Source organism: Solea senegalensis, linkage group LG5, assembly GCF_019176455.1.
Source record: "Solea senegalensis isolate Sse05_10M linkage group LG5, IFAPA_SoseM_1, whole genome shotgun sequence".
Classification (NCBI taxonomy): domain Eukaryota; kingdom Metazoa; phylum Chordata; class Actinopteri; order Pleuronectiformes; family Soleidae; genus Solea; species Solea senegalensis.
Genome location: NC_058025.1, coordinates 14804001 through 14816905, shown reverse-complemented (window position 1 = coordinate 14816905; position 12905 = coordinate 14804001). Strand labels below are relative to the sequence as shown.

The following is a 12905-nucleotide window of genomic DNA, read 5'->3' as shown; positions in this document are numbered from 1 at the left end:
GAGAGAGAGAGAGAGAGAGAGAGAGAGAGAGCTGTATTGAGGCACAGATTTGAGGAAGGCGACAAAAAATGGGTGCAGTGAGGCCTCTGTGACTCTAAGGCATATCCATGTGGAAATGAAACAAAAATATTATTATTTGTCGTTTGAAAGTTTCCCATAAACACTGCATCATTTTAGGAAACGTCTCCGTCGACCCAAAACCCCCCCAAAGAAGACGATGTTATACACATTGCAATGTATATAATCACAGACAAAAACACAGCCAGAATGAACAAAGCCAGGGAAATATATAAGTTATAACAGACAAGGAAATAGACCAAACAACAGTATTACCAACTTGGTGTCATTATATTTAGCACCTTTTCAGACCCCTGGTGACTTTCTTTTCATAAAAGCGACTAGAGAATATTCTAGCAACTTTCTGGCATAATCCTAATTACTTTCCCAGAAGGTGATGGCCAGTTCTGTTGCACGACTGAGCATCTAACTGTATTTACTGTGGGAGGAGAATAGGTCTGACTGTAGACAGAAACACTGAGAAAGAGAGACACTGTGAAAATAGTTTTTTTTTTCACCTATACTTATTTTACTATTTAGGTTCAATGATAATCTTCAACACTTATTTATATCTTAACTCTTGTGTCTGAAGTTGCTGACGACAGGACATGTTCTAGTGATATCTAGTGTCTTTTCAGGCTGGCTTTAGTTACTTTTTTATTGAAAGTGTTTGGCAACAGAGCCAAACAATCTCCAAACACAAGAGTATGATGACGACAAAAATGAAAATAGGGACAGTGAATGCCAGGGCAAGAGGGAGACGGGACTATGACATTATCATCTTCCCCAAAGTAGTGCATTTGTTGTCTACAAGAAAACGCAAGGGCGATGCTTTGAGATATTCACAATCTGGGACCTGTTTCCACGAGGACCAAATGCCAATGCGATAAAAAACCAATGCGTATTCACCTACACTCACTTGCATGTGGACAAGTGTGTAACAACTGCGGACCACATTTGCCAGTGCAGTGTGGCAAATGGAAATGTTTGTAAACCATGCCTCTTTTTAAGGCAAAGTCTGAGATTCAGCAGTTTCAACTTAAATTTGAAAATGCAAAGCCAATCCACTGCCATTGTGTGTGTTCAGAGGTTGAACTGCTAATGAACAACTATGACAAATCCTATCTCCACTTTGATTCCATGTGTTCCATACACACATACTGTGCTTTCTCCCTGTAGCACACCATCTTGCAGTCCAGTTGAGCGGGCATGGTCTTTTTAGGCCCAAAGAGACAACAAACAAGAACGAATTCAGTGTGAACCAAGTCCAAGATATATCCTTAATGAAAACCTGGTCCAGTGGGCTCTGGACACTCAGACTGGCCCAAATGTGCACCTTCCAACAGGTCAATGACCTTTGGCTTAGAGCCAACTGACAACTCATAAGTAGCTTAGGGATTAATGGTAAATGGTTTGTATTTACATAGCACTTTTCTAATGACCACTCAAGGCTGCTTTACACTGCAGTTATGCCATTCACTTTCACACAGCCCATCTATGTGCAGCACATTTATCAATCACACATCTTTCATACCCATTCACATGCTGCTGGCACAGCCGTCAGGAGCAACATGGTATTAAGTGTCTTGCCCAAGGACTGTAGACTTGCGGAGCCAGGAATCAAACCCACAACCTTCCAGTTGAAAGATAACTCACTCTACAACTGAGCTAATGATCTGGATAATTTGGAAGTGCTTTTTTCTTTTAACCAATATTGTGTTTGTGATTTAATTACATTTTTTAATGTTAAGTTGGAGTTCTGTTTTAGGAGTTTGAGCTCCTTCAGTGCCTCAGTCAGTTTGAGTTGTGTGATGCAAGGTAACATTACACACACTCACATTCTTTCTCATTTACTCACTCACTGACTCACAATCTCTCACACATGCATACAGACACAAAACAAAAAGTTCACACTATCACACAATCACACTCATGATAATTGGCCCATGTTGTAGCAAGGAGGAATCTGCAGAATACCTGGTGCTGTACAGAATTCTTTTCTTTTTTTTTTAAGCTGAAATAGTTTCACACACCTGACGTACTGTTCCTCTTTGACACTACAGTGTCCTCAATGCCAGTGTACTACAGGTAGCCTCTTCCCTCCTCCTTCAGCTGACTGATCTGCTCTATGTTGCAAGTCATTTGACACACTACTCTTGCTTTCCAGTCATGTGTGATCTTAGCAATTGCAGTTGGAAAATCTTATTTGATTATACTGCATTATTATTGCAAATGCAATCAATTGTCCTAACATGAACCTAATAAAACATCTCTGGAGAAACCTGACAAAGGAAGTACACTGATGGTCAACCAACCACGGGGAGTTTGAGATGTGCAAAGAGGAATGGCAGAAAAGTGTGAGCAATTCTTGTGGCTAGTAACTAGTAGTTATACCATCGTTTAAAATGTTCTGAGAATTCAAACAACATTTTAACTGTAAGATGAAAATAGTGAAAAACATTGCTGGGAATTTAATTAATGAAGCCACCATTCTTCATTCCATTGTTGCTATAAAAGAGGAGCACTTTGAAACCAGACTTAAGAAAAGCATATCACAGACTCTTTTTATTTGACACTGGAGTAAATCCTAAACGGTCTTCCAGCCACTACTGTCCCCAGATCATTTGACACTTCTTGTCACTTTCAGATGATTTGCAGGTGAATGTCGAAGTTTCCGGCTATTCAGCAGTACATTCAGTGGAAATAAACCTATTTTTTGACTCCTTGGCAACACAAAATATATTCTATTCTATCTAATATCATTTGCAGATCTAGTACAAATGTGTGTTTCTCTTAGTGAGAAGAATCACCCCTGATGAAAGAATAAACTTAGTGGTTTGCCAATAAGAAAACATCACACTTGGATGCATCAGACAATGCAAAGTGATACAATTCATCAAGCTTTGAATAGTGCTTTCCACGGGTCAAAGGCCAATTTTTATTAATTAATAAGTAATGAATATAATTAGACATCTACATCTTCAAATCCTAGAAAAACAATGGTCTTTTGGGATGTTGCACTGAGGTGCATGGTGTACTTTCTGCATCACAATCTCTTGTTACACTGTGACAGCCACAATATGAGTATGGTGCATCCTATCATAGCGCAAAAACCCGTGTGACAAAACTGCAGCCCGACAGCCAGGGGAGGTCATAAGGTCAGCCAAGCTGAATCATGTTGAGTCAGCATGTGGTGAAAGCCCAAGCACATCACTCTTAACCCCCCACTGTCCAGCCCACACCCAGGCCAAGAGCTTCACTCAACAGCCTCTGCCAGTTCCCACCTTCAGACATCTTTGAAGTGGAAAAAGCGTGCCAATTACTGATTGGACATAGGGGGCGTCTCTAATAGAAACAAATATTATGTTGCCTGCTCATGTGCAGGAGTGGTTCAACTCTGGAGAACAAGAAGCAGCTGGCATGAGGGTCATCTTGAATCTCACATTACACATACCGGTGAAGACTGGAAAAAGAGGGCAGAGGAGAAGATCATATATGAATATGTTGGATGTGGGCACATGTAATTGTTTTTGTGTGTTTGTTTTTTTTGTTGTATCTTTGTATCTCAAAGATGCTGCTTCAAGTTGTTGTTTGGTTTTTATATATAGTTTACTAAAAATGATTGATTGACAACCATTGGATAAACTAAAGTGTAAGAAAACAGGAGCAGCAAAGGGTTTTTTTTATCCAAGATGCAAACACAACACTAAAACTGCACAGCAGTGACAGGGCTGATAACTCCTCTCAAGAAGCTCAGTCTCTATGGAAGAGAGTGTTAATGGATGAAACACTGTTTAGTGGCTGATACATAACAAATCCTCTTGTCCGCCACTCTTCAAAAACCAATATCCTCTGACCCACTACATCAAACTTGTGGCAAAACTTTTTAGCATAAGCGCACCATATGAAAGCGGAACCAGACAAAACAGACTCTTAAGTTGTCTGTGCGTGAAGAAGGGTGGGAGAGAGGGATGAGAGGGAGAGAAAGGGGGGTGGGTTGGTGAGGTGGTGAATGTGGTCTGCTCCACTGTACGTCACTGTCTGAGGATAGACAGACTTAGAGAATATACACTGCTGTACTGCAGACTTAAACTGCTTGTGCTAAATTTATCCTCATAGTTGGGATGGCAAGGTTTTATTGTCATGGTGTCTTGTCTTCATTGTCCTAAGCACATATTTTCTTCAAGCAGTACCTTGGCATAGGACACTTTCAAAAACTGATTTAATTCTGCGGCTAAGTGACATTATGCAACTGATTAATCCAATTGATAAGGCTTGGTGGTACTTTGAGAAGGTCTTATATTAACCTGCTTCCTTTGAATAATTTTCATAGTAGGGATTTTTTTTGTTCTTTGCATGATAAATCATGGCTGACAGACTGAGGATCTTTCAATCTGATTTCAATACAGGTCTTCAAAAACAAGTAACAGCCTGCCCTTTAGACTCAACTACATTACCACAATCAATCCCTACATCTTAAGTCCAGATGTGATTTTACTTGCCTAGCACACACTGAGCTCTAAATTTGTGAGAAACTTAAAGATTTCAGATTGACAAATTCAAGATGCCAAGCATCAAATTGGCCTAGATATTGAACTTCCTCTTCCTTTCCCCTTCTTACTCCCTCCTTCCCTCTCAATTCCCTGCTCTCTAATAACTGTCCTCCTCTGTCTCATAAAACCCCAGTGCCTTTAGAGAACTCTATAACAAGGCTTCACAAGCACTTCAAGATTATGGTGTTGCCTTTATGTGAAGAGTGGGAGCACACTTTGCCATGGCTGATGCAGGAGTAGACACTTAAGACACAAATACATTTTGTATTATCACAGTTTAAAAAAGAAAGATTAGAACCACAATTGTTTCTGCAAGAGCCCAAAAACTAATTGATGGAGGTTGCAGACATTACGTGTGAGGCTGCCTGTCAGTGACCAGCCAGCTGGACCCTGAGAGCTGCCCAGCATGCTTAATCAAACAGTAATTACAAACAAAAGCAGGTCGGCATGGGCACTCCAGGGAATATCTTAGGGCACTGGAGCGCCATCATGCAGGTCTTTCCATTTGGCTTTTCCCTGAAGCTCTAACAATGCCCTCAAAGATCTGTTCATAGAAATCATGTTTCACTTTAGCAAGCTTTTAAATTTAAGGAAATAAATAAAATTCACCAAGATCCACAATTGAGCTGTAGCAAAGTAGCTGTCATTATTTAATCTGCCAATTACCTTCATAATCTAATCTTACCTTACTACTGATTTAATAAAGGTCCAGAAAATCATAAAAACTCCTATTTCACCTAGTTTCCTTTACGTTGAGTTGAAAAACAATACATACTTGATTTATTACCCCAATATATAAACAAATCCAGCATTTATTTTATTTTAGAAGCAAGAATTGAGAAATGTTTGACAGTCTTGCTTAGCCTTAATCACTCAAAAACATGTCTCTGTCCACTTGGGGGCAGTGGAAACATCCTCGGCACAAGATAATGTCCACACTGGGAGGAAATAATACTGTACGTCACTTCTAAATTCACCAGCTAGTCACTAACCGTGTCTGTCTGCTGTTTGGTGCCTTGCAGGTTGCATAAAAAGCAGTGACAGTGGTCAGAAAACTACAACAATGAGCTTAAAGTAGGGCTTGATGATATGGCCAAATATTATTGGCCAAAAAAAATACATTAAATCAGTTGATAACAATAATTAGGACGATAAATGTATCCAAGTGTATGACACATGGGAAAACATTCTCAAAATGTGTTTGCACAATGCATACACAATTTATCGATACATATTAAACATTTGTTATATTGCAATTAAAGAATAATTATAATTATAGTGTAGTATATAGTGAATTATTGCACAGCCCTAGCTGAAAGATAATAAACGCCCAGTGATCATCATCAGTGAGGCCACCACTACAAATGTCTAACAGAATATAGATGTGAATTTGATTTACTATAACACATTGTTTATAGTAATTTTAATGAACATTTAGTTTTTAAGTATTTTTTCTGTCTACAAACTGTAGTAAAATTGCAAATGCCATTAAAAGGTGGTTCATGTTTTTGACCCGCAGAAGTTTCTTGTCCTTCATAGCCTAAATTTATCTGTAATGGAGACAGCCCAAAAAAAAAAAAGAGGTAGCGAATTCCTGTAAGGTTTGCATTTTTTAGACAGATGAGAACTAAGGACAAGATAATGAGTGTCTCACAGATATTGTCAGACAGAGAGTTTCCGGAGTAAATTCAAAATGTTGCTTGCCCTGATCAAAATGCAACCTCATCCAAATGAGGTTATTCAGAAACGTTCACTGCTCAATAAGTGGTAGGCCACTTTTTCCCTCAGGCTGTTGGAGAGCGACAGCGAGTGAAACCTGGCATAACCTTGCAGTGGATCGAGACAATTGTCTGATTGGTCTAACCAGAAAGCAATTCACAATTATTGACAGCCTGATGAATGACTAGCAAGCTGACATGTGCTTAATACCCAAAAGGGAGAGTGCTCTCATTGCCCTTTTCCATGTGAGACAGAGACCACTGTACTGTAAACAGCTGAGGCCTCTCATTTTGGTCTGTCTGGATAAGCATTAGAGTACTTCCCGCTGTCGCCAGCAACAGCATGCCACAAAGGAACCTCTGTGGCCAACAACACTGAAGTGGCCACTGTCTTTTTCGTGAGTCTCAGGGTGACCCACAAACTTTTTTTTTCTATGCAAGCTTCTTTTCTTTCACCCCACCTCATTTTTTAGAGGCCCTTCTCTCCTCTGCTGTTCTCAGTGGCCCCTACTGAGAGGACAGAGACAGACACTTTGCCCAGCCAAAGGCTTGTCTGCCAGTATGGTCAGCTTTGGTCTAGGACAAAAGCACACTGACGCTGCCCACACACAGCAACCCCCCCCTCCCAAATGAAATCCACAACAGACTCCCACATTCTCCAAATAAGCCCCCCTTTCTTCATTATCGTTTATCTCCTTCGTCTTTTAATGACAAAGCATTCACTTCAAAAGGTCCCTCTCCCTCTGTTTTGTAGAGTTGGTACATTGCTAGCCTTGGACTCTTACTTTTTAGACTGCTTTATCATGTGGTAATACTATCACCAAAGACAAGCCGCACCTGTTGACAGTGAAGTGGCAGGTACATGAGAGTCATAACATAAAAACGCAGCATCTCAGCATGATCAAGAGCAAAGTAAATGTGTATGCATGAATAAAATCAAAGATTGCTGTTACTATTCAATCAGTGAAACCCTGAAATTGTGCTCTGTGTTGTACACACTGAAGCTAAAATACACCGAACAAACTTAAAGTTAGTGTGTAGTAATTCTGGGGCTATATTAGCAGAAATCATATTTACCATCCAAACAAATTATAACAATGTTATAAAAACAACACATAATAATTATTTTTATTATTTTCGTAGCCTTAGAATAAGCCTTTGTATAATAATATAGTCATGGGTCGCTAATCGCTAATTATGACAATTTCTACAGGAGCCTGACGTGGACAAATCATACAAGCGGGTAGAGTACTACACCTTCATCACTAAGCAGGGATTATGCAGAGGACGCCTCAACATCAGAGCCTTCGACCAGGTGACCTAAACTTGGTCACCCATTTAGATCACCAGGTCCTAAACCAGGTTTAGGACCAGGTTTCCATACAGCTGCTGATGTGGACTGAAAACAAGAGGAGTTCACCACACTTTGGTTTCACTCAGCAAGAAATCACTGAATCATGTGCCTCTCAAACATGTTTTTACTGTATAGATATCTATACGTGATATTATTGAAATGAATACAGCACATATATCTGTTCATCTTTAATTATTTATTTCCTCTTCAGGTTGTACCAGCAAAATATACAAGTAAAATAGTGTAAAATTACTTTTAAATATGCACTGATGCATCATCAGGGCATCAAAAACTAGACCTGGTTGTCTCTCCAGCAGCTGAGCTGTTAGATCTCTGTGCTCCTCCAGAGTTATCTCCACCAGAAGTCTATATACATGAAACACAAAAGAGAAAGTACTTGTTTGAATGATGTTTGATAGATGACAATGGACTGCATGTTAGGGTTTGTAGGGTATAAAGTATTCATACTATTTTTAGCAATATATGGAACATAATTGGTCAATTCATAAATATTTGTATAATTCTCCCTCCCAGTTTTCATATAATCGTTCCACTGATATTACTCAACAATTGAAATATTGTAATGAGATAACACATCAGACTGATGTTGTAGATTACGCTGTCATTTACAGTATGATGTAAAGTACATAGATGCTAGCATTATATAAATACCTATTGTATGTCTGCTGTTGTTACTGAACAGACCAGGTAAGAAAATCATACAATATCATCAGTACAAACCTGTTACTTGTCTTCAGTGTGTGTGGAGCTTCTCTTCTTCTCTTTCTTCTTCTGTGTTGGCAGCTGCTCACTCCCCCTCCCTTGTCTGTTGCTTCACTCTACTACCGCTGCCATACCGCTCTCTCCCACTTGATCAGACTAAACATCTAGATGCTAACTATTACTTTGATAACAGCTAGCCCGCTGTTAGCAATAAAACACTAACACGATACGGGAAAATAACTATCTTTTACACATCTATGATCTTTACAATTACTATACACACAAGTAAAATGTATAAATATGTCTTCATACGGGAACATCATCTGTTGACACGGTCATAGAAGACGACAACGACATTTTAGTTCTGAGTGAAGCTGCCAGAGCAGCTTGAAGGTCCGTCCCATGGAAATAATCCGACATGTTTGTTTATTTCCCTGTACTGGCGCATGTATGTGACGTAAACGCGCACGCGACATGAGCAGATCTGAGCAGAGTTTTGCATCTTGCCCGTGTAGACGGAGACGATACGGTGGAGTGTATTCAAGTTTTCCACTCTGAAGGGTGAATTCAGATATTTGCGTTTTAAGCCCCCAAAAACGCCGTCCCCATCTAAATGAAAGATAAACTTCTGATAAAATATTTTGTCGTTTTTACCTGCAAGAGTCCTTATGTGAACAGGGCCTAAATGTTACTAGAAATTACATACTTAACCTTTAAGCCCTCTTTACATAGGGCAAAAAACTCACTAACTACAACTCAAATGTGCCACCTTTGCCACATATTTTGGTCAGTCTGTTTAAAGGCAAACTGATCAATTTTGTGGAGATTTTTTTTTTGTAATTTTTATTTTGTGCCTAACCTCACCAACAATAGTCTTATAAAACAGCAGGCATATTTCGTCTCTGACGACCAAGATGGATCAAAGCCTGCGTGTGCAGCTGTAGTTTCCTAGTTCCCTTGCCATCAGCAGCAGATTTGCTTGACCACAAAACGCAGTGGCCAGAGTGTGCATGTGAAGTGTTAATATTTTGATCTGACTTACAGATGTTTAGGGTTTGACGTTTATTCATTTTTGGTTTTGGTGGGATTTATTACACTTGCCTGACATCTTTGAATGCACTTCCATGTACAAAGTTGTCAACATACAAAGTTTGACCATAAATTACAATAAACTCCCAGGCTGGGTCCACAGTGAATGCGTGTGAGTGACGGCTTTGGTGCTGTGTCTGCTGTGGAGGTTCTGCTATGTTTTACCTAGGTTTTGCATTTGAGAATCATAATAATACACCTTTAAATACTCATATACAATCAACAAAATGCCAGAACTCTTTAGTAGCCATGCATGACATGCAGTCCTAAAAATATATACAAAAAGCTTTGTTGAAAAAACTGAATGGATGCTACGGTTCTTTTACTATGAAACAAGTCTGTCATGGTTTCATTGTCATATTTCCTGTGATGTCATCTCCTCTAAAACAAGCACAGATGCCACACTGTCAATTCATAGCTGTCATTTCCCATGATGTCAGCTCTTAATCAGCTGGTCTTGTCTGTCCAATAGTGCTACAACATGCTTGCCTCCCTAACCATTTATCTCACTGACATCTGTTTAATCCAAAATACATTTATCATTAGTCATGAGACTCCTAATTTTACTACTTTTGTCTTCTAAAATGCAGTTGGTAATCTATTTGGTAGGTGCAAAGTAAGGAGAGTTTTGTAACAAAATTTCCAGGAAAGCATTTGACCAACAGAAGATCAAACAAACACCAAATATCTCATGTTGAGCAGGGAGGGATCCTTACCAACTTCTCATCGACTTTAATTAGTTGTGTGTCTTGTCCTGGTTTCTCTGCCAGCCTCAATGTTGATGTGCTTGTAAACCTGAAAACCATTGGATAAATATTACACACAAAGCACAAACTACCCCACAGTGCCAAAAAGAAGCAAATGACAAACAAGATATTTTTAAAACACTAACTATCTAAGAGGAAAAAATGGGGCAAGGATATAGCAAAAAAGGAATGTCCCACTGACACATACTAGTAGGACTAGTGAATCTCTGTCATGGTATAAGTACACCAGTGAAAAAGCAAATGTCAAAAAACTACTGATAAATCAAAAACAGTTTTTGTTCAATCTTTTGGCAAAATCTCTTATTCTTAAAATGAGGATCATGTCCAATAGTTTGTCAGTTCTTGAACTATTCATCTGTTCTTCCTTGCTGTGCTGAAGGATTTTAGCCAAAGATTATTTGCCAGCAAATTGTCTAAGCAATCAAAACCATCTGTTTCTCATATGCAATATCTTTATCTACTCACTTCTCGGCCATGAAACCAACTTCTGATTTGGAAACTGAATATTCACTTGGATGACACTAGATATCTCGCAGTTAAGCAATAAAATCCAACCTGTCATCTGTTATTTAGTGATCCCATCTTTTGGATGATGAGGCGAATATCTAATCATTCAGCTGAACACAACGCCATTGTATGCAATGTTACAATGTTCTCAAAATGGATCATTCCACAAAGCAAAAAAACCTGAAAACTAGTATGAAAAACTGTCCACTGCATAAAACTCAGTCAGTCAAATAAAAACATAACATTGATATGTCATGATATTTGTTTCTTTCCTAAACAGTATCTGCTATCAAGACATGGTAAGACTACAACTGACCACAGTTTTAAAGCTAAAATCAAGTACAACTTTGGAATATTTAGTTGAAGTATTGGTTATAAAAACAGGTTGATTCAAAATCAATTAATCAACACTGTTAACATTGTTGCACCATTATCATTATTATCATATTTGACACATTATCATGTATCAAATATTGAAGCGTTACAGTATCTCCAACACCACTTCCAACCTTGCATGCACATTCCTATTCTAATAGTAAATTGCCATTAAAATATAAATATATGTATGTATATATATATACATATATATATACACATACATATATAGTATGCATCACATTTTAACTTGCAAAACACATATAAAAATGTAAAGTATAATACATTAATTGCAGCTTTTGTCATTTTCTTTTTGCATTATTTGAAAAATGCTATTTCAATTTGAAAACAATGAATTGTTTGGCCCTAACAGATAGCATAACAATACATGAATAACCCAACAGTATTACATAAGGTTAAACATGTTTGACCTAGTAATTAATGAGGTACACATCATAAGCAGTATAACAATATAAACAGTATATTTTAAAAGCTAGAACCGCAGACTAAACACACCTGGCTGCAGCATAATTTACTGCATAAGTGTGCTGACAACAAGATGTCATGTGTTTCATCACACTAAGCAGCATGTATATTATATAATATTAGAAACAGAGAACAATACATCTTTAAAATCAGAAAACAGAACTCGGGCACTTCAGAGATTGGTGTTAGTTGTTAGTTTCCCAGCAGCCATCCATGTTTCTCATTGAGGTCCGTTAACACACAAAGTTTCCCGTCCAGCTGAATAAATGTGGGTATAATACGAGACGTGTGATAAACGAGTGCCGTTTAACTTCGTAAGCGTAGATTTCATAGACCTTTGATAATCAGCTAGCGAGCTAACTGTGTAAGGACAAGGGATAACACTGATGTTTGCTTACACTCCGGAAACTGAACTTACCAACAATAACTCATATTAATTGTAAAAACTCTCCGCTAACGTCCGACAAACAGCGGAAACCTTATGCGTGCATTATTTAAGTTATTTATTACTGGAGCGTAGTTAGCATGCTATCACTTCCTAGCTATCACTCGGCCTACTTTCTTAATATTTAGTCAAACTAGGGTGAAATAATACATCATAAAAGACTCATATTAACACGCAGGTATATTAACAAAATAAAACAATATTTGAATGTTACCTGAGAGGGTTCAGGAGCATTTTAGAAGCTGTATTGATCATGGTTAAACGTCCTAAGCTGAGAAGTGACATTGAAGACGCCATGATTGTTGTCAATGATCACATACGGCAAACGAGAAGGGAAAAACTAGTGTGAGACGTGATGAGGCAGCAGCTGGCTACTATTGGCTGCCTGGCTGGGACCTATACATGGAGGACTGATGCCAGCAACTAATATTACTTCACAGTGAAGGGGGTTGTGCTACATACAGCTAGACATGTCTGGGCATATCTATTCATGCCTCAAATACTGATTATAGTATTCTTACATCTAATATACATAAATTATGATATTCTGTATACAAATGTACATACGTCATTGCAAATGAATGATTTATGCAATTACTCTGGGACTAAAACCCCTTATTATACTTAATATTCATGTATTATACATAATACATTCTATAGTCAAAACAATTTGACTATAGAATGTATTAAGTATTAAATCAGTGTTTTGAGGTAATATTGATAAGATAAAAGCCTTTATTTAGGTATATTTAATTTTTAATTTGATTTCACTAAAAATTGACAATCTAAAATACAAATGCTAACTCCTGCCCACACATAGGAAATATGTAT

The 12905-nt window shown here is 38.2% G+C and overlaps 1 long non-coding RNA gene across 1 annotated transcript; it reads right to left on the bottom strand.

The window, feature by feature from the left end:
- Positions 1-7863: 7863 nt before the first annotated feature.
- LOC122769151 lies at positions 7864-12477 on the bottom strand. The gene is made up of 2 exons (XR_006360411.1): positions 12289-12477; positions 7864-10289 (listed from the first exon to the last, which is right to left on the bottom strand). It is a non-coding gene; the product is annotated as an uncharacterized LOC122769151 (long non-coding RNA).
- Between the last annotated feature and the right edge of the window lie 428 nt (positions 12478-12905).